Genomic DNA, 17,065 nt, shown 5'->3' on the forward strand with positions numbered 1-17,065 from the left:
TCATGTAGTAAAACAGTGTTGTATAAAAAAACCAACAGCGTGTTTAGTAAGAATATAGATTCAATAGTAGTCGAATCAATTAGGATATTTATTCATGATTATCAAAGTTGATTGAAGTTATTGGCCATTCTTTCTTTACAGGGGCGGAAATCTCTCCCAAAAGGTAGGGGGACAAGGGTCTGGAAAATTTGACAAGCAAAAAAAAGGCTATTACCTAAAATTTAAGATCATTTCGACGAAAATAAATTTGACAAGCAAAAAAAAGAAAAAGAAATAAAAAAGGAAAAAAAGGTCATCTCGTCCCAAAACGCACGTTTATTCCCATTTTGAGTTATATATTTCTTAGCATCACCAAATGCCCAAAATAGTAGGGGGGACATTTGATATTGTGTCCCCCCTACTGTTTTGAGTAGGGGGGACACGTCCCCCTGTCCCCCCTGATGGGATTTCCGCCCATGTTTCTTTAAGCAACTTCTGACACTAAATATTCGAAATGAAATAACGCCATGTATGTGTAGGCCCGTAACAAGTTGTCTCTTAGAATATTATTATAAGCTTCATACGCTGTTGCTTCTTCTAAAGCTCATTTCAAGTGCACTTAAAAATCAGTAACCGACCTGATTTTTGAGAAAAAAAATATTGTAGAATACGTATAACTGCAAATGATAATGTAAGTCAATAGTCCAGGATAGGCTCCATAGAAAATTGACCAAACCTTGTTTTTTATATATACAATATTTTTTTATGGTTTCTTGTCAATTCGAGGGTGCTGATTACGAATCTGAATGATGCCACTCGTATAACCTTGAGCATTTTCCGCAAATTGGCAAAATCCAATATGGCCGCCAAAATATGCAAATTACCCATGAAACTCATAAAATTGTCCGCACATTGGCTGTGAAATGCATGAAATTGTATGGCAGGAGTGAAATACAATCTTAGAAAATAATTTTTTACCAAAAAATTATTTTCCTGATATTCAAAATGGCCGCCATAGGCCATCGTATACACTATCATGCACAATACGAATAGGTAAAACAAATTTTCACAAAAATGAGCACTAAACTGCAAAAATCGCGATATATGAACGAAGTAATATATGCAAATCACCATGACTAATGAGATATATTATTTATTATGTCAAATATGGGAACATTGCTACATTTTGATGTCAAAAATAGCCGCCACTGGAGCAAAGAGTATTTTGCCCTTTTTACACAGGATTTTCTTAACCCCGGACTATCGCTAACCCCGTACTATCCTTAACCCCGTACTATTTTTTTTTTCCTTTTCACACATGCCAAATTGTTATTGCTAACCCCGGATAAGGAATGCTTGCTTTTTACACACGAAACTCGCTAACCCCGGACAATAGTGGTTTTTGTCGATCATTCGTAGTACAAGTGCTTCACTCGCAATTTCCTTAACCCCGTACTATTTAAGCTTAACCCACTTTCGTTTTACACATGCGATCTTAACCCCGTACTATTGCTCTTAGCACCGCAATTGGTGGGATAACCCTGCTTTTTTGCAGGGCCAAATAATCCCGTACTATAGGTGGGGTTAGCCCACTTTGCAAAAACGCTGTGTAAAACGAAAGTGGGCTAAGCTTAACCCCGTACTATAGGTGGGGCTAAATTGCCATTTAGCCCCACCAATAGTACGGGGTTAAGGAAATTTTAGCCTGTCTAAAAAGAGTATTAGGTACAATGGCAATGGCCGGGGCCAAAAAATGACAAGATTGAGCATTAAAATGCATATTATTAAGATAAACGAGTGGAATACTGACTAAAAGCATAATTATAAATATGTCATTTATGTGATAAATGCTGTATTTTGAAATTCAAAATGGCCGCCATAGCCCCCATATTCATCATGTACAATGCGAATTGAGAAACTTATTTTCACACGAGTAAGAAACATGAGATGCATGTAATTGTGATCTATAAGTAAAATAATGTCTGACAACATGTTTTATAGCAAGACGATTTTGTTTTGTCATGCATGAGATGAATACTGTGTTATGAAATTCAAAATGGCCCCTATAGGCCCTAACAGTATTATCTACAATATGAATAGGGACATATAATTTTGTAAGAATTTGGATTTGCTTGACTATGACATCCATATAACCCTGTTGTATGAGTAAAATGTTATTTGATTTTTTTTTAATCATAGCATTTCTTCTTCCATATAGGTGATAAATACTGTATTTTGACATTCAAAATAACATCTACAAGCCCTAACTAAATTATGTAACATGCGAACGGGGAAACTAATTTTCACAAGAGTGAGAATCATAAAATGCATATAACCATGATAACTGTGATGTACGAGTAAAGATATTGTCTTAAACATTATTTCTAACTAAATACATCACATATTGGTCGTGGGCATGGTGGAGGTAATAAATGCTGTACTTTGAAATCCAAAATGGCTGCCATAGGTCCTAAAAGTATTGTGTACATTGTAACATGGGACGTATGATTTTGATAGAATTTGGCTTTTCTTGACTCGAAATATTGCATATAATTGTGAATTGTGATGTAAGGGTGAATTATTGTCTAAAACCATGGTTTCTAACGAGATATATCATAATGTTGTATAATTAAGGTGATAAATGCTGCATTTTTAAATCGAAAATGGCCACCATAGGCACTTATCGTATAATATACAATTTGGATGGAGACAAATAATGTTCACAAAAAGAGCATAAGCAGTCATTTTGAATGTTGAAATACAGTATTTATCACCTTAATTACATAAGATATGATATATTTTGTTATAAATCATGTTTTCAGACAACATTCCACTCATACATCACCATTTGACCAAGCAAAGCCAAATTCTTTTGAAATGATTTGTTCCCATTCATATTGTGCATAATACCGTAAGGGACTGTAGCGGCCATTTTGACTTTAAAATAACCGTATTTATCACCTAAATGGCAGAATAAATGATATATCTTAATAGAAATTATGCTTTCAGACAATATTTTACTCATAGATCACTATTACGTGCATTTATGGTGCTCACTCCTGTGAATATTGGTTTCCCACTTTGCATTATACATAATACAGTTAATGTCGATGGCGGCCATTTTGAAAGTCGAAATACAGTATTTAACACAAACTTGAAACCTGAATGATATATTTCGTTAGAAAATGCGTTTTTAGACAGTATTCAATTAATTTATCACATATACATGTATATGCATTTTAGCGCTCACTCTTGTGATTTCTTTTCTCCCATTTCTCATTGTTCATAATACTTTAGGGCCTTTGTCAGCCATTTTGAATATCAAAAACACAACATTCACCACATACATGGCATATTAATAATATATTTCGTTAATAATTAGGTTTATAGTCAGTATTCCACCTGTTTAATCTTCATAATAAGCATTTTAGTGATCACTCTTGTGATTTTTTTGGCCCCCATTGCCATTGTACTCAATACTGTTTGGGCTAGTGGCGCCTATTTTTGATATCGAAATACAGCAATGTTCCCATATTTGACATAATAAATAATATATCTCATTAGTAATGATGATTTGCATATATTACTTCGTTCATATATCGCGATTTTAGCAGTTTAGTGCTCATTTTTGTGAAAATTAGTTTTACCTATTCGTATTGTACATGATAGTGTATACAATGGCCTATGGCGGCCATTTTGAATATCAGGAAAATAAATTTTTGGTAAAACATTATTTTTCAAGATTTTATTTCACTCCTGCCATACATCTCATGCATTTCACAGCCAATGTGCGGAGAATTTTATGAGTTTCATGGGTAATTTGCATATTTTGGCGGCCATATTGGATTTTGCCAATTTGCGGAAAATGCTCAAGGTTATACGAGTGGCATCATTCAGATTCGTAATCAGCACCCTCGAATTGACAAGAAACCATAAAAAAATATTGTATATATAAAAAAAACAAGGTTATGCCTCTTCTATCCTGGACTACAAGAGCATTTCATGCAGCGGGACGATATGCGCTTTACAGATCATGTCGTATACACAGTAAATACACCATAAAACTACACTCTTAAAACAAATCAGTCAAATTGACTAGACCAGTAGTCAGCTGGGAGCAACTGATATGGCAATCACTGATATTCACATTTTTGACATATATTCTAGTCAGAAATAACTCTGTTCTAGTAAAATATGACTAGAAAATAGTCTAATATGACTAGAATAACAGTTGCTCTCAGCTGACCCTATTAATCAGTCATTTTTGACTGATTTGTTTTTAGAGTGTAGGAGAATCGTAGAGTAGTTGTTTAACAATTTGAACAGCCATGCTTAATTTGTTGAGAATTATATATCAAAAATTAAACTTTAAGACTTCAAACACATTGAATTGTTTAAACAACTACTGTACCTATTTTAACAGAGAATGATACGGTCCAGAATTTGAAAATCATGGACCATCTTTATCTATTATGCTACAACAAGAGCGGATTTTAGTCCCAATGATGAGACTGACTTGTACATTCTTAGAAAAATGTGTTCTAGGCTTTTCCCGTATATTTGGAACCTTTAAAGGATTCCCTAAATGTTACCTTAAACAACCACTTTAAAACATTTTGGGGATCTTTAAAAAAAAACAGAAGAAATTAATGTTCCCATAGTATTTTTTTCTCGCGTTTCGATAGCATTATTGTCATGATTGTATGGAGGTGTTTACATAAAATACCTTACTTTTCCAATAGTAGTTCAATCATACCGCCCTTTCACACGGGGGCGGAAATCTCTCCCAAAAAGTAGGGGGTAAGGGGCTGGAAAATTTGACAAGCAAAAAACAAGAAGGGTAATCATCCCCAAATTCAAGGTCATTTTGACGAAAATAAATTTGACAAGCAAAAAAAAAAAGAAAAAGGTTATCATCCCAAAAGTAAGGTCATCTCGTCCTATAAAATACATGTTTTTCTTTCGATTTTGAATGATGTATTTCTTACCAATGTAGACCACAAATAGTAGGGGGGACATTTTATATTGTGCCACCCCCTACTGATTTGAGTAGGGGGGCACATCCCCCTGGGATTTCCGCCCATGCTTTCACACGGTAAAAAAACGTAATTTGAGTTATGATTCCAGTGAAAAATAAGGCTAATGAAGTTTTAACACGTGTGAAACTAGGGGCCTTTTCACACGTGGATCTTAAGTCATCATTGTAATGATTGCTATTGTAATCGTGGTTTTGATTAGCGTTCGTGATTTTAATCATGTTCTAGTTTGGTTTCACACGTGCTTAATAATCGTCACTAGCCTTATTTTTCACTGGAATCATCATTCAAATTACGATTTTTTTACCTTGTAAAAGAGCGATAGAACATGATAAGAATCACGAACGCCTGCGTTCAATGATGATTCAAGATTCACGTGCGAAAAGGCCCTAAGTCAATTATAGTGCTTAATCACCACAATCTTCATAATAAAAGCATTTGTTTACATATATTTTTGCATGATTGTTACCATCATTGCTATAACGTAATATTAATTTACATCTTGGAGATTTAATTGAAAGCACAATCAATGTATACCAGCACGAAAGCAGATGCTAATTCTAATGAACGTGGTTGTGTACTTGAAGCACTCTCGTTTAAACGGATCCTCTCACTTAATATCTTATTTCAGGGATTAGCTGGTATTAATCTACAAACAAGAAAAACAGAGACCTGGGTCCCGTAACACAAAGGTTAGCGATTGATCGTCCACCTGATTTTCACGATTGATTATACATTGTACTCAGTGCAATCAGTCGTAGAAGAATGTTCTACCCCCCCCCCCCCCCGGGTTCTACCACAATAATGGGTTCCTGTCTACCAACGCAGATATTTTACTATCATAGTGGGAAGTATTAAGGCCTGCAGATATGGCATTTGCAGACAGTCCATCTCGGCGTCTTTCGAGACGGATCTTTTTTTTTAACATCAGCAGCGTGACAGGTTTAACCTTGCTCAAAGGAAAGGTTAAACGCCATGTCAGAGAAAGCCCGTCGCCGGCCCGTCGCACGGCCTGCGCGTTAATAAGTTGATTGGTCAAACGTGAAGAAAAAAAGTATCGCTGTTTCGTTGTGCGCCCAACTCCTGTCAGGATTTGGAAAAGAATATTCACGAGCTTGCAACGAATGCATCACGCGTTGCTGACGTGCTGCGCGTATACAGACCGTACATAGATCGCATTTATTAAAACTCCCAACGATTGCACTACGTGTTTCAAGCGTGTTCGACGAACGGCCAGTGCATGCACTGTGCGCTCAGCGTATAGTCCGCAAACAACATACACAGTCTCGTGACTGTGAAATTTGGTTACCGCTAGGAACACACAAGGAGAACGTTGGGTGCGCTAGAGAATCCGTTCAGCACCCGTCCAACTCGCTGCATATATGTTTGCTGTCACATTATGACAATCATAATGTGACTCTGTATGCATGGATTCACTGACACTTAATGGAGAGGTAATCTCTTTCCAGTGTGTGAAAGCTCCACTAAGGTGTTCCCAAAAGTGTGATTTTTCGGGAAAATGACCACCGTCCTGAAATGTGGCCGTCACATTCCTTTATTGGACAAAAAATATCAATTTATATCGGATAGGGTATATGGTATATATTATTAAACCTTTAAAGTAAAAATACAAAAAGGATCACTTTGTCCACCAAACGGTAATTTTAGTATTTATATTGAACCCCATTTTTGGGGTCAACATCTATTGACGGCTGGATGAAAGTGATGTGGAAGGGGATGCTTTGCGCGCTTATAATTATACCCGAGACAAACACGATAGACACAGGCCACGTTACCGCTAGGAACACGCAAGGAGAACGTTGGGTGCGCTAGAGACCCGTTCAGCACTCGTCCAACCCGCTGCATGTTTGCTAAGAGAGCGTTAAAAACACGTTATGTGCGCGTTTTATGTGCGCTAGTTCGCTGCCGAAATTGTTACGAATAGCAAACGTACATGTCGTCTGTCTGGCGTTTGGTCTAGTGCGCTGTGCGCATGTAATGTGTCGAGCTCTGCGCACTATTTTTGAGCATGCCAAAAATCTCGACGCACAAGCAGATGGCGTCGAACAGATAACGTTGGTCTAACGCGCTTGACGAACGCTTAACGCACAATGACGCACATATAGCGAATGAACTGGCTAAAACTGCAAAATTTCAATGCGCTGGCTGTGTGCCCTTGTTCGACGCGCCTTTGTGACATCAGCGTGTCAACTACTGAACTACAAATAATACCTCTGTCACATAACTCTACGGCGGCCGTACGGCGAGTCGAAAACAGCTGTTTTATTAATTTTCAATCAAACCACCGGTATGTAGCTGGTAAAAAAAAAAACCGGCTGTTTTCGAATCGCCGTAGACCAACTGTGACCGAGGTATAAGCGCTGTTGAAAAATAGATATGATTATCTGGGGACATCCCGATAGACCGCGGGTCCGATAGACCGCGGGTCCGATAGTCCGCTGGTCCGATAGACCGCGGGTCCGTTAGACCGCGGGTCCGATAGACCGCGGGTCCGATAGTCCGCAGTGCGTGTAAAATTATGATCAGATATATCAAATGTCATCGAGAGGTCCAAAGGTCAAATGATACGAGACCATGGGGTTCTATCAGGTGCGGATCCATGGGGGGCGAGGGGGAACTGCCTCACCCAACCCCCCAACCCCCGCTCAAAAAAGAGGGGGAGGGGAAAAGGAGAGAATAAAAAGAGAGAGGAAGATGGGAAAAGAAGATAATAAAAAAGAGAGTATAAGCGGGGGAACGGAAAGACAAAGAAAAAGGGAGAAGAACAGGGGAAAGAAGAGAAAACATAAGAGGAAGGAAGAGAAGAATATTTAAATGGAGAAGATGGGAAGAAAGATAAGAAAAAAGAGAGATAGAGGAAGAGAGGAAAAGAAGAGAATAAAAGAGAGAGAAAGAGTGGAAGGGGGGAAGAGAAGAAAAAAAATGAAAGAGAAAAAAGGGAAAGGAAAGAAAAAGGAAGAGGGATAAGTAATGGGGGAAAGGAAAGAAAAAGGAAGAGGGATAAGTAATGGGGGAAAGAGGAAGAGGGGAAAGAAAAAAAAGAAAAGACAGGAAAAGAAGAAGAAAAAATAGGAAGAGAATAATATCAAAAAGAGAGATGGAAATGAATGTCGAATGTCCCATTGGGGGATTTGAAATCTCATCTTTTGAGGTTGGAATGTAAAAGAAATTAAGTTTAATCGTTGAAATATGTATCGTCTTAATGACTAACTTTTCGACCAGTCCATAATATTTAACATTTCTGCTCGCGCTTCGCGCTCGTGGTAATTATCTAGTTACATACGCGTCCTGTTCAGGTTCACAAACATTGCAATTTAATTTTTAGCTTGCATATGGCTTATGAGATTATAACACATTTATGTTGCTTATAAAGTAAATCTAGGAAATGACTGTTAGGACATGGGCGTTTGCCCCCCACCCCAACAAAAAAAGAGAGAATAAATTAGGCTAAGAAAAAATAGAGAGAAAAGGATAGGGATTAGGATGAAATATACTATTATTTTCCAAATATTTATCACAACCTTGTATTTTTGTAATAAAAGTGTCAACATATTTGCTTGATCGCTTCGCTCACTGCCAACTTCTTATCAATTTTATGCGATACGCCATATCGAGCCCCCTCGAAATTGTTGGCTCATTACGGCACTTGGACAAATCAACTTTGAGCGGCTGATCGGAGAAAATATGGGTGAAAAAATGGCCCCTCCTCCTACTGGCGGAAGCTGGGTCCGCCCCTGACTTAGGCTTTCAGGATAAAATACAGGAAAATTCTTTTTAAAAATCAGATCGCGCTTCGCGTTCTCATTATTTATTTAGGCCTTGTGAGATACCTCAATGTGTTTTTCAAGAATAAAATCTCAGATTTTCTTTAACGTCTACCCCCCCCCCCCATTTCATTTATTCTTTTTTATCTTGGTGCCCTCGGCCCCCCCCCCCCCTGCACCCATGCTGAATAAATACGCCACTGATGAAGATAATTAGTCGAGATTGCATATTTCCTAGAGGTTATCATTAATAATATTGAAGGGTATACTAAAACAACAGTACAGAAACTACAGCTCCCGTTCACAATATAGTAGGGCCTACTCTGGTAAGAAGTTAAACCAAATTGAAACCCCCCAAAATCACTCGTGCTTCGCGCTCCCATTGATATTACATCATGGGCGGAAATCCCAGGGGGACAGGGGGGACGTGTCCCACCTACTCAAAATAGTAGGGGGACACAATATCAAATGTCCCCCTACTATTTTGGTCTTTGATAATCATAGAAATACATCATTTTAAATCGAAATAAAACATTATTTTGGGACGAGATGACCTTACTTTGGCGATGATAACTTTTTTTTTGCTTGTCATATTTTCCCGCCCCTTGTCCCCTTAGGCGGATCCAGGGGGCCGAGCTCCCCCCCCCCCCCCCCCCTCTTGGCGGAGCAACAAAAGAAAAAAAAGGAAAGAAAGAAAGAAGGAAAAAGGAGGAAAAAGAGAGGAGAAAAGGAAGAGAAGGACGACGAAGGCATAAAATAAGATGAGGGGAAGACTTGGAAAATAAAAAGAATCTTTCGTGCAACTATATAAAACTTTCGCTCGCGCTTCGCGCTCACATCGCCTATTTGGTGATTTACATATCTTGTTCAATATGGAGTTCGAATATCAAGTTTGGAAGTCAATATACAACACATATTTTATCTCGGAAATCGAACTTTCGTTATTTTGTGTAATTTACAAATTGGTTTTAAAAAGTGCTCTGTAAAAATGTCAATTTTATGGTTTGAATGCTAACATTTGCTGCTTGCGCTACGCGCTCGCAAATTTTGATTTGTCAGATACCTATATTTTCGTGTATTCCCTAAAGTTTTCAAAATATCACTTTTCTGGTGGGTGTTTCATAAAGCTGCTCGTAAGTTAAGAGCGACTTTAAGAACGACTGGTTATCACTTCTTGCGGTAAGTGGTATTGAATTGGTGATGGTTTAGCGCGTAAGAATGGTTTACCAGTCGTTCTTAAAGTCGCTCTTATCTTACGAACAGCTTTATGAAACGGCCCCTGGTCTGATTGTTAAGGCGCATCAGCTAGAGCGCTGCACGCTCGCATTTTGATTGGCGAGTTATATAAATGTTTCAATATTGTTTATACAACAAACTACTTAAAATCCCCTTTTCATGACAGTTTATCAAAAATTATAGTTCGCGACTTGCACTCGCATTAATGGTTAAACATATATAAACTGATGCATCCTATTCATAATCACAAAAGTGAAATGTCCAGTTTTTATGCCTTGATATCATCAGATTTCGCGCCCTCATTATCCATTAGTAAATATGATATCAATTTAATAATTAAATTGTCCCTTTGTTTCATCTCGCGCTTAGCAAGACGAATAGGAAGATAGTCATCATTTTCATATGATGGCATGTCGTAAGGATGTCCCGGTCTTATGTCAAAACTCAAAGTATTAATAATATCAGCTCTTTTTAAGTGCGATCCATATCCACCTTACAATTTTTCTACAAAGTGCTAGAAATATAAAGCTGAAATTGACTCTTTTTTTCAGATCGGACTATCAAAGATTCATGATTTTCATGATTAAAGTTGTATTTAGAATGCCTAGATTCTAGGTCTAAATATGAAACACGCTCGCGCATGTTTATTGAGATACCCAATTTGTTCTCTAATTTAAATCATCCAGTTTCAGATCACAATATCAAAAATTTTCTGCTCGAGCTTTGTGCTCGCATTATTAATGTAGGAAGACCCAATATTACTCATCCTTTTGATGATTTACAGAACATGAACAGAGTGGCCAACTTTTAGGTCTAAATCTCGATTTATTTTTTTCTGCTCGCGATTCCCGCTCGCATCAATCGTTAAATTACATAGCTATCCTGTTCACGATTAAAAAAACTGATTGAAATTTTCCATTCTTTGTTTTAAAAAGTTCAAAAATGTTCAGCTCGCGCTTCGCGCTCACATTTTTTGATTGTTGAAATATGTGACGCCTTCATGGCTAAGTGCAAGCAGTCCTTAACAGGTACCAGTTTAAAACGTATAATTTTTTTGGGCTCGCACTTTGCGCTCTCATTATTAATACTCATATTTTTTAGGATTTACAAATCATGAATAGAGTGTCTCGTTCAGTAAATATTATAGGAATAAATCTAGTAATTTTCCGGTCGCGCTTGCTTTAATTGTTTACTCATATACCTATTCTGCTTGAGTTAAAAAAAGTGCTTAGAATTTCCTTTCTTTGGGTGAAAATTTCAAAAAGATTCAGCTCGCGCTTCGCGCTCGCATTATTTGATTGTTAAATGCTACTTTAACAGGTATCTTTTTCATCAGTTCATTTCCCCTCGCGCTTTGCGTTCGTAGTAATTATTAAGTTGCATACATGTCTTTTCAGGATAAAAAACATTGCCCAGAATCAGTTCAAATTTTAGGAAAAAATACATAAAATTTCCCCAAAAATTAGCTCGCGCTTCGCGCTCGCATCATATAAATGAGGATTATGATATTATGTATTAATTTATAAGAATAAAGCCAAGAAGTGACTAATGAGGACCACCCCTTCAAAGAAACAAACAAAAATTATCTTCGAGCTGCCGATCGGGGAAAATATGGCTGAAACAAATTTCCGCCCCACCGCGCCCCCCCCTCTATTGGCGAAGGCTGGAATCGCCCCTGTGTCCCCCCTATCTTTTGGTATTTATGTATTCATGGATTTTTTTCAAGAACACATTAAAAAGTGGTCTTTATTTTTTTATGTGATTATAAGATAATTTAAGTTAGCCTGGCCGGGAGGGAGTGGGCGCCATTTTTCGAAAAGTACACATGGGCGCCAAACATCAGGTCAAATTTGCTCCCCTCCCCCCCCCCCCTTGAAATCCTGGATCCGCGCCTGGGTTCTATAACAATAACCCAATTAGGGCAATCACCCCCTGACACCTACTTCAAGGAAAGTATTATCCCCATATTTTTTTACCGCCGGGTACTGTTACCCCCCCCGGAAATTTACTCTCCAGACAATTACTCCAGATAAATTAAACGTGACGACATGGACCATGTCTTAATTAATCATTGGCGGCCGAAGGCAAAACATTTAGGGGGATCCACCTGAAATTTTGGGATGGACACAGGTAAAAAATTGACAAGCAAATCAACCAAAATTTTAGGAGGGACCACCAAAATATTTTGACAAGGAAAAAAAAGGTTATCAACCAAAATTACGGGGGGACAAAATATTTTAGGGTGGTCTACCTCAATTTAGCGGGGGGGGGACGTAGAAAAGAAATTGACTACCAAAAAAAAGGTTCTCAACTAAAAATTTAGGGGGGACCGTCCTCCCACCTCAAATTTAGGGGGAAAGCCCCCCCCCCCCCCCCCCCCGCTTCCGCCGCCTAAGTTATTGATAAGCTTATTATTTCGACATAGCGATATATTCTACCTTGTCAAGTCGATATGTCCACATAGCGAGATATGAAGTGTACAAGTCCCGGCAAAAATCCCAATATATCGCCATGTTGACATGTAACATATTTAAGTCGACTTGGCAAGATACAATATCTCGCCATGTTGACATATAACTTTTTATAAGTGGACTGACTTGGCTGGATAACGAATCTCGCCAATAATAAGCTTATTTATTCGACATGGCAAGATAAAGTATCTCGCCATGTCAAGTCGATGGCATTTTAGAGGCTCCGTATGGCGTCTAGACGGCATATTTCCGGGGGGGGGGGGGGTAACAGTCCCCGACGAAAAAAATATGGAGATACTTTCCTTGAAGTAGATGTCAGGGGGCGATTGTCCTGTGGGTCATCGTTATATAACCCCATGGACTCGTATCAATGACCTTTTGACCTCTTGATGACATGGATTTCACTATATTGTCCTGATCATAATTTTACACACACCGCGGACTATCGGACCCGCGGTCTATCGGGCCCGCGGTCTATCGGACCCGCGGTCTATCGGACCCGCGGTCTAACGGACCCGCGGTCTATCGGGCTGTAAACGATTATCTTCATCGTCATCTGATTGATGGAATGAATAATTGTTGGATTAATTAATCGATATTTATTCACTTGATTTGATTGATTGGTTGATTGATTGATTGATAAGTTTACGATTTACTGCTATGAGGACTGTTTATTTAATAGATGTAAAGGTCAGACAAATACACAAAAGAGCATTATTAACTGCCAACAATCGAAAGTATAACCCTTAAATACCTTGATCTGTTGATAATGATTAAAAATCTGTATCATAACTAGAGATGCTAGGCGGATCGCGCATGCATGTATCCCCGAACCCACCGCGTCATCCGCCATTAAGATTATAGAGCTCACACAGAAATTTGACAAATAATATACAATTATCATGGCGACAATGACCCTGCCCATATTTTGATTGATGACAAAAAATTTGACGCAGCAGCGTGACTCTGCAGAACCTAAAGTATAGTATCACCTGTTGGGGAATACAATTATAGAGTAATCTGGATATATTTTGTAAACCTAACCCTAAGACCCCCACCAAAAATGATATGCATCTTAGCTTAAGCTGCTAATATTGCTTCTGTGTGCCAACTGTTATGACAAACTGGAAAAAGCAGAAGTTACAGGGTTTACCAAATTGTCCACAAAAAATGGTAACCTTGGCTCCACCCACTCCAAAATCATTAAGGCGACTTTGCTTCACCATAATGGACCTTCATGACAATTTTGAAGATGATCGAAGAAGAAATGCAGCTAGTAGAGCGCTCAGAAGGACATCTCTGCTATTTCACCAAAAAAAATCTAATTACCATAGCAACGATGTCTCCCCACACCAAAATCAATAGGCGGTAACCATAATGGACCTTCATGCTACATTTTAGGATGATCGGGGAAGAATTGCAGCTGGTAGAGCGCTCACAAGGACATCTCTGCTATTTCCACAAAAATTCGTTACCAAGACAACGATGTCTCCGCCCACACTAAAATTAATAGGCGGCTTTGCTTTACCATGATGACCTTCATGTCACATTTGAAAATGATCAGAAAAGTAATGCAGCTGGTAGAGTGCTCACAAGGACATCTCTGCTATTTCAAAAAAACTTTTGTTACCATGGCAACGATGTCTCCCCCACATCTAAATCAATAGGCGGCCTTGCTTGTTATCATGGCAACGATGTCTCAGCCCACGTCAATATTGATAGGCGGCTTTGCTATATCATACTCGACCTTCATGCCAAACTTGAAGATGATCGGAGAAGAAATGCAGCTGATAGAGCGCTCACAAGGAAATCTCTGCGGCGGTGCGACGAGGCCAAATCCGTAAAATCCTCCGAACTCTGTTCGGGGGATACAATTAGAAAGAGATTAATTGAGTTTTCCAAAAGGAAAGGGGATGAAAGTTTCACATCTGAATTATTTTAAAAAGACAACACTTATGACTTAATAGGGCTATCAGAAACCTAGTCACATGAACATGAACATATTTCTAATGATTTAATTGAAATAAATGGATATAATCTAGACAGAAATGATCGAGGTCTTTGTTGCTATATACGTAGCAATATATCATATACAGGAAGAAATGACCCCGGGGGGGGGGGGCCACTTACATTGACGAGTGGATACCATGCGCGACCAAAAAAACACGTAAAAAGGATGTCTTTTTCACGATGGGGCACGTTACGTACGTAACGTGATAAGGGTATCAAAAACACAAAAATAAGGAAAAAAGGGTATCTATTTCGCTAGGAAAATTACGTGTTTAGGGTCGAATTTGCGGGGATGATAAAACAAAATTAAAATGTTTTATAAAGGATGTCATTTTTGCCCAAACACTTCGTGTTTAGAGTCCGATTTGCGCGAGGTGTAGAAGTGGGCTCGTACTAAACCAAATAAGGTAAAGCCGACGACCGAAGGAACCGTAACAATAAAACATTCCTGTACTTGTTTAGGGGTCCATTTCAGGGAATATTTGCCAAGAGTATCGTTTTTGTTTCCAATACTTGTTAAGGGTAGGGTTTCACACGCCAATACTTGTTAAGGGGTTCATTTTCAGAATATGGAAATTACGTGTTTAGGGTGCTTTTCGAGACCCCTTGGTCGCGCATGGTATCCACTCGTGAATGGAAGTGGCCCCCCCGGGGAAATGACCTAAAATATGGCGAACTTGAACTTTTATGGCTTGAAATTAAGCCTAGAAACGAGACCAGCACTTTCGTTGGTACAATCTACAGACAGCTCAGTGCCTCAGTTGCTTTTTTTTCGATCCACTTAAAAGTAATCTTGATAAAGTCACTGCCTTTCCTGATCGAATTTTATTACTTGGTGATCTCAATTGTAACATGTTAACAACAAATTCTTTATCCAAAAGGCTAAATGAATTAGGGAGCTTGGTTGGACTAAATCAACTAATCCAACAACCAACCCGAGTGACACCAATTAGTACCCTAATCGACTTTATACTCGCCTCTGATTCCTTTGGTACACTACAATGGTCGATCGATAGGGCTCAGTGACCACTCGTTGGTTTATTAACCAACCATTAACAAAGGTTTCTGCCAGTAGGCCTATATACGTTCACGCCCAAAATCTCTCGTTTTAGATGTTTTTGTGCCTTATAGACGAAAATGCTTTTCTCAGTGACTTAGGTGCCATTGATTGGGATGAATTGTTAGAATCCCAAAATGATGTTTACTTCAAATGGAAAACCTTTCGTTCGTTATTCGACCTAATCCTTGGATTAACACTCAGTACATTGAAATTGCAAGATAAATAGACTTTAACTGAAAAGGTTTAACAAGACCAGAGATTCCATCTATTTTAGCAGATTTAAAAGTTATAGAAATAAAGCTAATATCCTCAATGAAAAGTTAAAGTTCAAGTCGACCCGAGAAAAATGTTGATTTGAATAAAGAGAGGAAAATCAAACAAGCATAACACTGAAAAATTTATCAAAATCGGATGCAAAATTTGAAAGTTATGGCATTTTCAGGTTTCGCTTATTTTAGAGTTATATGCACAACGAAGTGACATGCAATCGAAGGAGTCAATGATGTCCATCACTCACTATTTCTTTTGTTTTTTATCGTTTGAATTATATACTATTTCAATTTTTACAAATTTGACACTAGGGACCATCATAGCCGAACCATAAAATGTTAAAACAATGGAAACACCACATGTTCGGGGAGGAATAAAACTTTGTTTCACCGAACAATGGGGAGTGAATTAGAATATTTTGTATTCATGTAATAAAATACAAAAGATATAGTGAGTGGATGATGTGAGTGATGTGGATGATGATCAGTCCCTTTATTTGCATACCGACCAGGATGTACATACTGCTCTGTGAAACTAAGCAAAACTTTAAGATGTCATAACTTTCTTATTTTACATCCGATTTTAATGACTTTTTCAGTGTTGCGCTTGTTGGAATTTTCTCCTATTCAAAGCAATTTTTATTACACCCCCCGCAACCAGAAAAAAAGATAACAAGAAACGTTCCCTTTTTCATATTGCAACCAAACTTTTCAACTCCCTACCACTTCATATCCCAACATCCCCTTCCCTACAAATCTTCAAAAGACGCCTTAGACAAAACCACACACATTTAACAAATTTTCTATGTAAGTTGTAACCATAAAGACCACTGTCTTATCGTTTTTGTTTTTTTTTTCGTTACTTGTAATGATGTATCTTTGTATTTATTTTTTATATTTTTTTCATACTTGTTTCATTTTTGATTTTTTTTCTATGAAAACCGTTGTCTTTAGATATTTTCATTCACTGTTTATATTTCTGTATTTGTCTATATGTCATGTTTATCATGTATGTATATTTTGACAGGGCTCCCTTGTAAAGTAGACCATATGGCTTAAATGGGACAACCCCATTCAAGACGGGAATACATACATCAATAGGGCGTTTTCGCAATCATTTCGCAGACGCGTTCTATAACGCATAAAATCTTTTGTCAAAAGCCCATGACATAACAGTAATACGGATATTACAAACAAACAGAATACGGATATTAAAAAC

At 38.1% G+C, this 17,065-nt stretch overlaps 1 protein-coding gene across 1 annotated transcript in view; it reads left to right on the forward strand.

The window, feature by feature from the left end:
- The window catches only part of LOC121415681 (sodium/potassium/calcium exchanger 3-like), a 48,616-nt gene that overhangs the window by 15,891 nt on the left and 15,660 nt on the right, over nt 1-17,065 (forward strand). The gene's annotated exons all lie outside the window — the stretch shown is intronic.

Source organism: Lytechinus variegatus, chromosome 5 (genome assembly GCF_018143015.1).
Source record: "Lytechinus variegatus isolate NC3 chromosome 5, Lvar_3.0, whole genome shotgun sequence".
Lineage (NCBI taxonomy): Eukaryota > Metazoa > Echinodermata > Echinoidea > Temnopleuroida > Toxopneustidae > Lytechinus > Lytechinus variegatus.